This window comes from Moschus berezovskii, chromosome 9 (assembly GCF_049115385.1).
Source record: "Moschus berezovskii isolate FMDL1 chromosome 9, NW_MosBer_1.0, whole genome shotgun sequence".
Lineage (NCBI taxonomy): Eukaryota > Metazoa > Chordata > Mammalia > Artiodactyla > Moschidae > Moschus > Moschus berezovskii.
In genome coordinates, this window is record NC_142468.1 from 87,095,406 (window position 1) to 87,106,862 (window position 11,457).

Genomic DNA, 11,457 nt, shown 5'->3' on the forward strand with positions numbered 1-11,457 from the left:
ATTTTTCCTGGCAATCTTGATTCCAGCTTGTGCTTCTTCCAGCCCAGCATCCCTCATGATGTACTCTGCATAAAAGTTAAATAAGCAGGGTGGCAATATACAGCCTTGACATACTCCTTTTCCTATTTGGAACCAGTCTGTTGTTTCATGTCTAGTTCTAACTGTTGCTTCCTGACCTGCATATAGATTTCTCAAGAGGCAGGTCAGATGGTCTGGTATTCCCATCTCTTTCAGAGTTTTCCACAGTTTATTGTGATCCACACAGTCAAAGGCTTTGGCATAGTCAATGAAGCAGAAATATTTGTTTTTCTGGAACTCTCTTGCTTTTATGATGATCCAGCAGATGTTGGTAATTTGATCTCTGGTCCCTCTGCCTTTTCTAAAACAAGTTTGAACATCTGGAAGTTCACAGTTCACATATTGCTAAAGCCTGGCTTGGAGAATTTTGAGCATGACTTTACTAGCGTGTGAGATGAGTGCAATTGTCCGGTAGTCTGAGCATTCTTTGGCATTGCCTTTCTTTGGGATTGGAATGAAGACTGACCTTTTCCAGTCCCATGGCCACTGCTGAGTTTTCCAAATTTGCTGGCATATTGAGTGCAGCACTTTCACAGCATCAACTTTCAGGATTTGAAATCGCTCAACTGGAATTCTATCACCTCCACTAGCTTTGTTCGTAGTGATGCTTTCTAAAGCCCACTTGACTTCACATTCCAAGATGTCTGGCTCTAGGTCCGTGATCATACAATTGTGACTATCTTGGTGGGGAAGATCTTTTTTGTACAGTTCTGTGTATTCTTGCTACCTCTTCTTAATATCTTCTGCTTCTGTTAAGTCCATACCATTTCTGTCCTTTATCGAGCCCGTCTTTGCATGAAATGTTCCCTTGGTATCTCTAATTTTCTTGAAGTGATCTCTAGTCTTTCCCATTCTGTTGTTTTCCTCTATTTCTACGCATTGATCACTGAGGAAGACTTTCTTATCTCTCCTTGTTATTCTTTGGAACTCTGCATTCAGATGCTTATATCTTTCCTTTTCTCCTTTGTTTTTCGCTTCTCTTCTTTTCATAGCTATTTGTAAGGCCTCCTCAGAGAGCCATTTCACTTTTTGCATTTCTTTTCCGTGGGAATGGTCTTGATCCCTGTCTCCTGTACAATGTCACAAACCTCCATCCATAGTTCATCAGGCACTCTAGCTATCAGACCTAGTCCCTTAAATCCATTTCTCACTTCCACTTTGTAATCATAAGGCATTTGATTTAGGTCATATCTGAATGTTCTAGTGGTTTTCCCTAAGTCTACAAACAATAAAGGCTGGAAATGATGTGGAGAAAAGGGAACAGTCGTACTGTTGGTGGGAATGTAAATTGATGCAGCTGCTATGGAAGATGGTATAGAGATTCCTTTAAAAATTAGGAATAAAACCACCATATGACACAGCAATCCCACTCCTAGGCACATACCCTGAGGAAACCAAAATTGAAAGAGACACATGTATCCCATTGTTCACTGCAGCACTATTTACAATAGCTAGAACACGGAAGCAACCTAGAGGTCCATAAGCAGATGACTGGATAAAGAAGCTCTGGTACATATACACAATGGAATATTCAGTTCAGTTCAGTTCAGTCGCTCAGTCGTGTCCGACTCTCCTCGACCCATGAATCACAGCACTCCAGGCCTCCCTGTCCATCACCAACTCCCGGAGTTCACTCAAACTCATGTCCACAGAGTCGGTGATGCCATCCAGCCATCTCATTCTCTGTTGTCCCCTTCTCCTCCCGCCCCCAACCTTTCCCAGCATCAGAGTCTTTTCCAATGAGTCAACTCGTCGCATGAGGTGGCCAAAGTATTGGAGTTTCAGCTTTAGCATCAGTCCTTCCAATGAACACCCAGGATTGATCTCCTTTAGAATGGACTGGTTGGATCTCCTTGCAGTCCAAGGGACTCTCAAGAGTCTTCTCCAACACCACGGTTCAAAAGCATCAATTCTTCGGACATCAGCTTTCTTCACAGTCCAACTCTCACATTCATACATGACCATGGGAAAAACCATAGCCTTGGAATATTACTCAATCATAAAAAGGAACACATTTGAGTCAGTTCTAATGAGATGGATGAACATAGAACCTATTATAAAGAGTGAAATGAGTCAGAAAGAGAAAGATAAGTACTGTATTCTAACACATATATACGGAATCTAGAAAAACGGCACTGAAGAATTTATTTACAGGACAACGATGGAGAAATAGACATAGAGAATAGACTTATGGACATGGGGAGAGGGGAGGAGAGGGTGAGATGTATGGAGAGAGTAATGTGGAAACTGACATTACCCTATATAAAATAAATAGCCAATGGGAATTTGCTGTATGGCTCAGGAAACTCAAACAAGGGCTCTGTATCAACCTAGAGAGGTGGGATGGGGAGGGAGATGGGAGGGAGGTTCAAAGGGAAGGAGACATATGTATGTATGTATATGTATAAAGTGAAGTCACTCAGTCGTGTCTGACTCTTTGCAACCCCATAGACTGTAGCCTACCGGGCTCCTCCGTCCAAGGGTTTTTCCAGGCAAGAGTACTGGAGTGGGTTGCCATTTCCTTCTCCAGGGGATCTTCCCCACCCAGGGATCAAACCCTGATCTCCCACATTATAAGCAGATGCTTTTACCGTCTGAGCCACCAGGGAAGTCCCATGTATATGTATACCTATGGCTGATTCATATCAAACTTTTCTGCTGAGGTTTGACAGAAAATAGCAAAATTCTGTAAAGCAATTATCCTTCGATAAAAAATAATTAATTTTTTAAATACATGACTTCCTGTTTTCCTTCTAAAATTCTGAAATTTTGTTATGTGCCAGGCAGATGCTGCTTATATGACCAACTCCAACAAAAACTTTGGGCACTGCATCTCTAATGAGCATCCATGTGGACCACGTTTCACAGGTGCCCTCACAACTCATTGCTGGAGGAATTAAGCATATCTGTGTGAGTCCACTGGCAAGGACTCTAGGAAGCTTGTGCCTGTTTTTTTCTCCACTTCGCCCCATATGCTTATTCCCAATGCTGACTGTGCTTTGTAGCCTCCCACTCTAATAAACCATAGCCACAAGTACAACTATGTGTGAATCTTGTGAGTTCTTCTAGAGAATCCTCGAAACTGGTCACAATTTGCATCTTTTCTGTGTGGTACTTTTTTTCAAGTCAGGTATCATCTGCTGAGAATGACTCAGATGGAGAGAGGTTTGGACCCCCTGAGTGTGTGCATGCTAAGTCACTTCAGTTGCGTCCGACTCTTTGCAACCCCAGGGACTGGAGTCCACCAGGTTTCTCTGTCCATGGGATTCTCCAGGCAAGAATACTGGAATAGGTTGCTATGCTCTCCTCCAAGGGATCTTCCCAACCCAGGGATCAAACCGGAGTCTCTTACATCTCCTGCACTGGCAGGCGGGGTTTTTTTTACCACTAGTGCCACCAGGGACGGAGAAGGCAATGGCACCCTACTCCAGTACTCTTGCCTAAAAAATCCCATGGATGGAGGAGCCTGGTAAGCTGCAGTCCGTGGGGTCGCTAAGGGTCGGACACGACTGAGCGACTTCACTTTCACTTTTCACTTTCACACATTGGAGAAGGAAATGGCAACCCACTCCAGTGTTCTTGCTTGGAGAATCCCAGGGATGGGGGAGCCTGGTGGGCTTCCGTCTATGGGGTCACACAGAGTGGGACACGACTGAAGTGACTTAGCAGCAGCAGCCACCAGGGAGGCCCCTTTGGACCCCCTAACTGATCTGATTTCTTCTCCTGTACCTTCCCTCCCTGGGGCTCTGGAAAATGGATTATGGAAACTACTGGTGCCTAGTATCTTTCTACAGCTGCAAATATTTATTAGTGTCATATCTCTGTGATCTTTAATTTCATTCCATGTTATTTTCCCGGTTAGCTAAATTTGTCTCTCCTACCTCTCCTCCTTCCCGGAACAATCAGCTTTTGGCTCACTTATATTTTTTATCATCCTTTCATTTGTTTGTCTTTATCATTTTAAATCCCATTTTGCTTAAAAATTGTGTTCTTTTTATTAAATTGTAAATAATGTAATTTCTTTTCATAATAAAAATATTTGCTGTTATAGCTTTCCCTCTAAAATACAGGCTTCTATACTCTTTTTTACATTCATTGGTTTGCTTTAATTATTTACCAAAACAATTTTAGTTATTTCATTTAAGAGATTCCCTCCCTGTTCCAATGGTTGTTTGATAGTCTGAAAACTTAAAAGAAGTCATATTGTGAGTAATGTAGCAGACTAGACTGTTTAGACTAACTCTCCAGATGAAAGCAACTAAAAAAGGTTGTTCAAAGATATCAAGTCTGAAAAACATGAAAATGATAAGATAGTTGGGAAAAGGGAATTTGGAGGGAAAGTAGAACACTGATGTTGCTTCTGCCTCTAAAGACATCTGCCAATTAAGGAAACTTGGTTGTTATTGTTTAAGTCCTCTGACGGCCCATGAGTTTAGAAATTAAAGGCTTAGTTGTGGAAAAATGGAGAGCATAAGAGGAAACCTTTCCCCCCACTAAGTCTAGGATCCCAAAGGGTTATTTCCTCAGGTTAAGAATGAACCAGAAGGAAACCTGCTCTCACTGTCTAATCCTCATCCCCAAGAGACACGGGGAAAGCAGTCCTTTGATGCTGAACAGCGCAGAGGGAGTAAAGAAAAGAAAAACCCTGCCCCCAGGAAGTTAAAACCACCTGCTCGTAGAGATTGCGAATTTGTAACCCCGATTCATTTCCTGGTTTGTCCGAAAAAGTGTTATGCTGTGAACTGGTCAAAAGTAGTCCTGGACTGACTCTAGGTGCCCGGCAAATACAAATCCTCTCTGGAGGAAGGCACCATCATCCTAGGAAAGGATAAATTTTTTTTGATAACAGTTCAACTGGAGACAACTGGTTATTTACATGGTAAAAATACAAAATTGACTACATCACACCATACACAAAATAAATTATAGGTGGACTAAAACCAAAGAGTGAAGGCAAAACTATAAAACCTTTATAAAATAATGTGGAATAATATTTCAGGTTAGGAAAAAAATTTCTCAAACAGGACACAAAAAGCTTAACCATAAAATAAAAGTTTAATAAATTAGATTCCAATAAATACAACTTCTATTCATTAAAAGTCACCATAAAGAGACTGAAAAGACAGATTACAGAATGGGAAAATATTTTTGCAACACATATAACTAACAGTAACAGTGGATAGGACATTTACAAATCAGTAAGAAAAGACAGACATCACGTGGCAAACCTAGGCAAAAGACTTGAACAAAAGTTTTATAAAAAGAGAACTTCCAAACTGCCAATAAATATATGGAAAGGCATATGGCATCATTAATAACAAGGAAAACACATTATAAACCTCAGTGAGATACCATTACAAGGTACCAGAATGGCTAAAATAAAAAGTCCAAAATTACAAATGGAGTGATGGGAGCTACCAAACAGTGCTGATGATAGTGTAAATTGGAAAACAATTTTATTAATGTAATAAAATAGAAGATGGACATACTCTGCAATCCCAAAATTCCACTCCTAGGCATATGCCTTAGATATACTCTTTTCATGTCTGAAATGTCTGACATTGGCAGCATATGATATATTCACACAATACGACATTATTTGGCATAGATATCATATGAACTGCAGCTACATAGTGAGGTGAATCTCAAACATAATATGTAGTGGAAGCTCCCCAGATTTTCCTTTCCAGACCTGGACACCCACTGGCCTCTGCTCTGAAAAATTGCCCCCTCTTTTAAAAAATTGTTTATTTATTTATTTATGGCTGTGCTGGGTCTTTGCTGCTGCACAGGCTTATCTCTAGTTGTAAGAATAGGGGCTGCTTTCTACTTGCAGTGCTCAGGCTTCTCATTTCGATGTCTTCTCTTGTTGCAGAGCACAGGCTCTGTCTAGGGCACATGGGCTTCAGTAGCTGCCAAACGTGGGCTCAGTATTTGCAGCTCCCAGACTCTAGAGCACAGCCTCAATAGTTGTGGTGCATGGTCTTAGTTGCCCCATGGCAAGTGGGATCTTCCGAGATTAGAGATTGAACCCATGTCTCCTGCTCTGGCAGGCAGGTTCTTTACCACTGAGCCACCAGAGAAGCCCCTGGAAAATTGTCCTTGACCTGAAGGTCCCCCCTCCCCCATTACACCCTGGCCAAAGACTGCTTATGACATGTGGGCCCAGCACTGTGGTGTTTTCCAGGCTCCAGGGTTGTTCAGGGAGCAGGCTACCTCTGAGACAACATCTTTGCTTGGCGCTTGTAGCTGCCCTGTCCTGGCTTCCTTCACTGCCTTACTCCCGAGAGTAAGCGCCACATATCACACACACTGAACATTTGTCTCTTGTCTGCATGGGAGGAATCTGATCTGAGACACAGTGCTAAGCTAGAGAGAAAGATACAAAAGTACACATTTCATGATATACATTTAGGTGGTAAAATAACAAAAAGTGAAAGCAGGTTATCCAAGCATCGGGATAATGTTCACCTCTGGTTCTGTTTCTTGACCTGCATGGCATTTACTTGAATGTTCACTTTATTATTTAAACAATATATGTACATTTTATGCACCATTTTAGTGTGAATGATACACACAAAAAGTTAACATTTCCAAGAAATTGGAGAGTCTTGGTTTCCTCTTAAATACGAAACTGTTTCCTAATCAGAGAAGATGATCTGTTGGAGTTCTGCCTGCTTACATTTGTTGAGATTTCCCCTGTAGCCTAATACACCACTGTAAGTGTTTCATGTACCACGTGTGTGTGTTAGTTGCTCAGTCATGTCCGACACTTTGCAACCCATGGACTGTAGTCCGCCAGGCCCCAGACTCCTCTGTCCATGGAATTTTCCAGTCAAGAATACTGGAATGGGTTGTCATTCCCTTCTCCAGGCGATCTTCCCAACCCAGGGATCGAACCTGGGTCTCCCGCATTGCAGGAAGATTCTTTAAACATTTATCAGCAAAGTATGCTATGGATTTGTGTATGATTTGTATGTCCATTAATTTAATAGTCATGATTGCATTAGTTATCTATGACTGCAGAGAAAATCACCCCTAAATTTAGTGACTTGAAACATTTCTCCCGCGTTTCTGGGTGAGTCTGGGTCTGCTTAGCCATGTCCTCTGGATCTCTCTCAAGGTCACATGAATTAAGAGTCATTATAAGGTCCTATAAGAAGAATTAAAGAACCTCTTGATGAAAGTGAAAGAGGAGAGTGAAAAAGTTGGCTTAAAATTCAACATTCAGGAAACTAAGATCATGGCATCTGGTCCCATCACTTCATGGCAAATAGGTGGTGGGGAAACAATGGAAACAGTGACAGACTTTATTTTGGGAGGCTCCAAAATCACTGCAGATGGTGATTGCATCCATGAAATTAAAAGACACTTGCTCCTTGGAGGGAAAAGCAGCAAATAACACATAAGGGGATTCCCATAAGGATAACAGCTGATCTTTCAACAGAAACTCTTCAGGCCAGAAGGGAGTGGCAAGACATACTTAAAGTGATGAAAGAAAATACCCTACAGCCCAGATTACTATACCCAGCAAGGATCTCATTCAAATATGAAGGAGAAATCAAAAGCTTTACAGACAAGCAAAAGCTGAGGGAATTCAGCATCACCAAACCAGCTCTCCAACAATTGCTAAAGGATCTTCTATAGACAGGAAACACAGAAAGAGTGTATAAACTTGAACCCAAAGCGATAAAGAAAATGGCTACGGGATCGTACTTATCAATAATTACCTTAAACGTAAATGGGTTGAAATTTTCAAAAAGGCTAGGAAACAATTCTCATAGCCATCAATAGTTCAGTGTTGAATTCATGAATAGTTTTTAAAGTTTGGGACAAACTGTAGTATTTGCTATTTGAAGTACTATTTGTAATTGGCATATTACGATGTAACATTGGTCTTCATTTCCAACTTAAAACACCTAAAAATGCCTAACAGGTTTTTAGATTTGTGAATTTTAGTTGAAATGTATTTTATGATGTTACTAAACCTGCAGAAATATTGAAATATTTCAGAGAACTTATTCACTGTACATTTAATTTATTTTATTTATAAAAGTTATGAACTGTAGAAAGTTTTACTTGTTGGGTCAAATGCTTGTTGCTTCAAATGCTTGTTGCATTTGAAGTGCTAGTTACAAGAAAATCAAATACCTTCAATGTATAAATGCTATTAAGTTTTTAAAGGACTCTGGAGTATAAGTAAGTTTGTTTAAAGAAATTTAGTCTGTTCAACTTGAATCAGCTCTGTCAAACATTAATTAAAAGCCTCATTTAAAAAAAAAAAAAAGACACTTGCTCCTTGGAAGAAAAGTGATGAACAAATTAGACAAAATATTAAAAAACAGAGACATTACTTTGCCAACAAAGGTCTGTCTAGTCAAGGCTGTGGTTTTTCCAGTGGTCATGTATGGATGTGAGAGCTGGACTATAAAGAAAGCTGAGCACTGAAGAATTGATGCTTTTGAACTGCGGTATTGGAGAAGGCTCTTGAGAGTCCCTTGGACTTCAAGGAGATCCAACCAGTCCATCCTAAAGGAAATCAGTCCTGAATATTCATTGGAAGGACTGATGCTGAAGCTGAAACTCCAATACTTTGGCCACCTGATGCAAAGAACTAACTCATTTGAAAAAACCCTGATGCTGGGCAAGACTGAAGGCAGAGGAGAAGGGGATGACAGAGGATGAGACGGTTGGATGGCATCACTGACTCAATGGACATGAGTTTGAGTAAACTCCAGGATTTGGCGATGGACAGGGAGGCCTGGTGTGCCGCAGTCCATGGGGTCACAAAGAGTCGGACACGACTGAGCAACTGAACTGAACTGAACTGATAAGGTCCTATGAGCTTGAATAAAAAGATACTTTCTATAAGATTTGACTTGACTGTGCTTTATTATTCTCACTGGTTTTAGGATTTAAATAGCAAAAAGTAAAAGCATAAAACAACCAAGTTCATTCCTTCTCTTTATATTTGATTTCATTTCTCTATAACCAAAGCATGGATGGATATACATTGCAAGATTTTTAAGGCTGGACTGATTTCTGAGTTCATGTAGTTTGTTTTTTTTAATCTCCTGGCAGATTGGAAATTTTACCTCATTGTTATCAGCTGAGATCTAATGACTTGTTTCAATAAGTTAGGCAGCTGTGAAGAGGCAAGGAAAGCAAGCCCTGATCACATACCACTCTGAAGTGTAAGCTCAGATTTCTTCCACTTAGAGGCTGTACTTGAAATCCCCAGACGGGCTATAGCAGCCTCATTCCTGAGAGGAATTATAAGAGAAGGCACCAATCTTTTCACCAAACTTTGTGTCAATAAGACAAAGTTGTCTTTACAACTTTTAAATTGCGTAATAAACTTTTCACATTGTTAATTTTGTAATTTTTGATTTTCTAGTTTATGGATAAAACTAAAACGTTAATTTCCACAATGTCTATGACAATAGGAAAAATGAAGAACAAAAATATTTCCTCCTGCATTTTATTATTTTCACCTTTGGGTAGCCTAAGAAAAAAGTCTTTATTTGTTGAAGTAAGAGTATTCCTCTCCGATATAGAGGAATCTCTGACCAAGTTATAGCAGCCTCTTATTGAGTATACTGATGTTTTTGGGAAATCATGGAGGAGAGAACCTTTTATTCAATGCATGCTTATAATCTATTTTTGCCCTTTCACTGTTCATGGTATTATGGGAAAAGACAAAAAAAAAAAGGGTGACTATCTATTCCTCAAACATTTTGAAGCATAGAAAGGAAGATGAAACATAGAATGTATTTCTAAAAATATATAAAAGTTCAAATTACAAAAGTTTAAAAATAGCTTTACATATTTGAATGGAGAATTCTATTCTATAGAAAGCTAGAAAGATATTTAATTCCCTAACGAAAGCTTCCCTGTAGACATAATCTCTGGTAATGCTATTCTGTGAATGAATGCCCTTTGGTTGGCTTTCTTTCACAACAAAACAACTGTCAGGCTTAGGCCCAATAAGCATCTGCACAGGGATGAAGAAGCAGCTCATCTAGGGGAACATCTTTCCCTCATGGGCCAAAGCTCCTCACTGCCATTAAGTCTGAGCATGTGAAATAGAGAACTGTGATGGCTGTCTGAACAGAAGTGTTGTAACTGCCTTGAGAACATTACAGGTAACATGCTTTGGGGAATTAGATGCTACCACTGAAAAGATCTGAGAATCAGAGGTCAGAGAAGCATTATGAATGGAGTCTTTTTCTGCATTTTTTTTTGGTCATTTGGCCGGTAGTTTCTTTTCTTTTTTTTTTTTTTTTGGTGTCCTCTGTCGTCCCCTTCTCCTCCTGCCTTCAATCTTTCCCAGCACCAGGGTCTTTTCTAATGAAAAGCAGCTCTTTGCATCAGTGGCCAAAGTATTAGAGCTCCAGCTTCAGCATCAGTCCTTCCAGTGAATATTCAGGGTTGATTTCCTTTAGGATGGACTCATCAGTTTTAGAGTCTGACTGTCCAGGTTAGATAGAATCCCCTCACTGACTGTGACATTTCAGGCGAGTTACTCCATTTCCTTATCTATACGACGGAGACAACTACACCTATCTTCCAGGACTGTCACGAAATTTGAAAGAGATATTATGAGTAAAACCTTGAGAACAGGTCCTTGCACAGAATAATAATTCAGAAATTAGGTAGTATTATTATTTTATCAATTAGAAGTTAAGCCTTTCCTTTTCTAAATTCTCTTCTGGCCTTAGTCACTCCTGTCACCCCCAGGATTATAGCTTTGTGGGCAGATGTGTTGCTTTTCTCACTTTATTTCCCCACAATGAATTATAATGCCTAGAATGTTGTAGGTTCCAAATCCAAGATGATGAATAAATGGATGATAACAGGGATCTTCCCTATTGGGTCGGGAAGATCCCACCTGTGTCTCCTGCACTGGCAGGCAGTCTCTTTACCACTGAACCACCAGGGAAGTCCTCACAATGCATTTCCTTATATGTTACATGCATGCTATTCTCCTCACAATGTGTATAGATGCAGTATTTTATTATTATTATTATTGCCTTAAATGACTATCTTTAAAATAAAATATGGAGAAGGAAACGGCAACCTACTCCAGTATTCTTGCCTGGAGAATCCTATGGACAGAGGAGCATGGTGTGCTGCTGTCCATGGGGTCGCACAGAGTTGAACTTGACTGAAGCGACTTAGCATGCATGCATACATTGGAGAAGGAAATGGCAACCCACTCCAGTATTCTTGCCTGGAGAATCCCAGGGACAGAGGAGCCTGGTGGGCTGCCATCTATGGGGTCGCAGAGTTGGACATGACTGAAGTGACTTAGCAGCAGCAGCAGCAAAATAAAATATTTAGATGAAGAGAAGGGTCTCTGTATATTTACCAAACAAT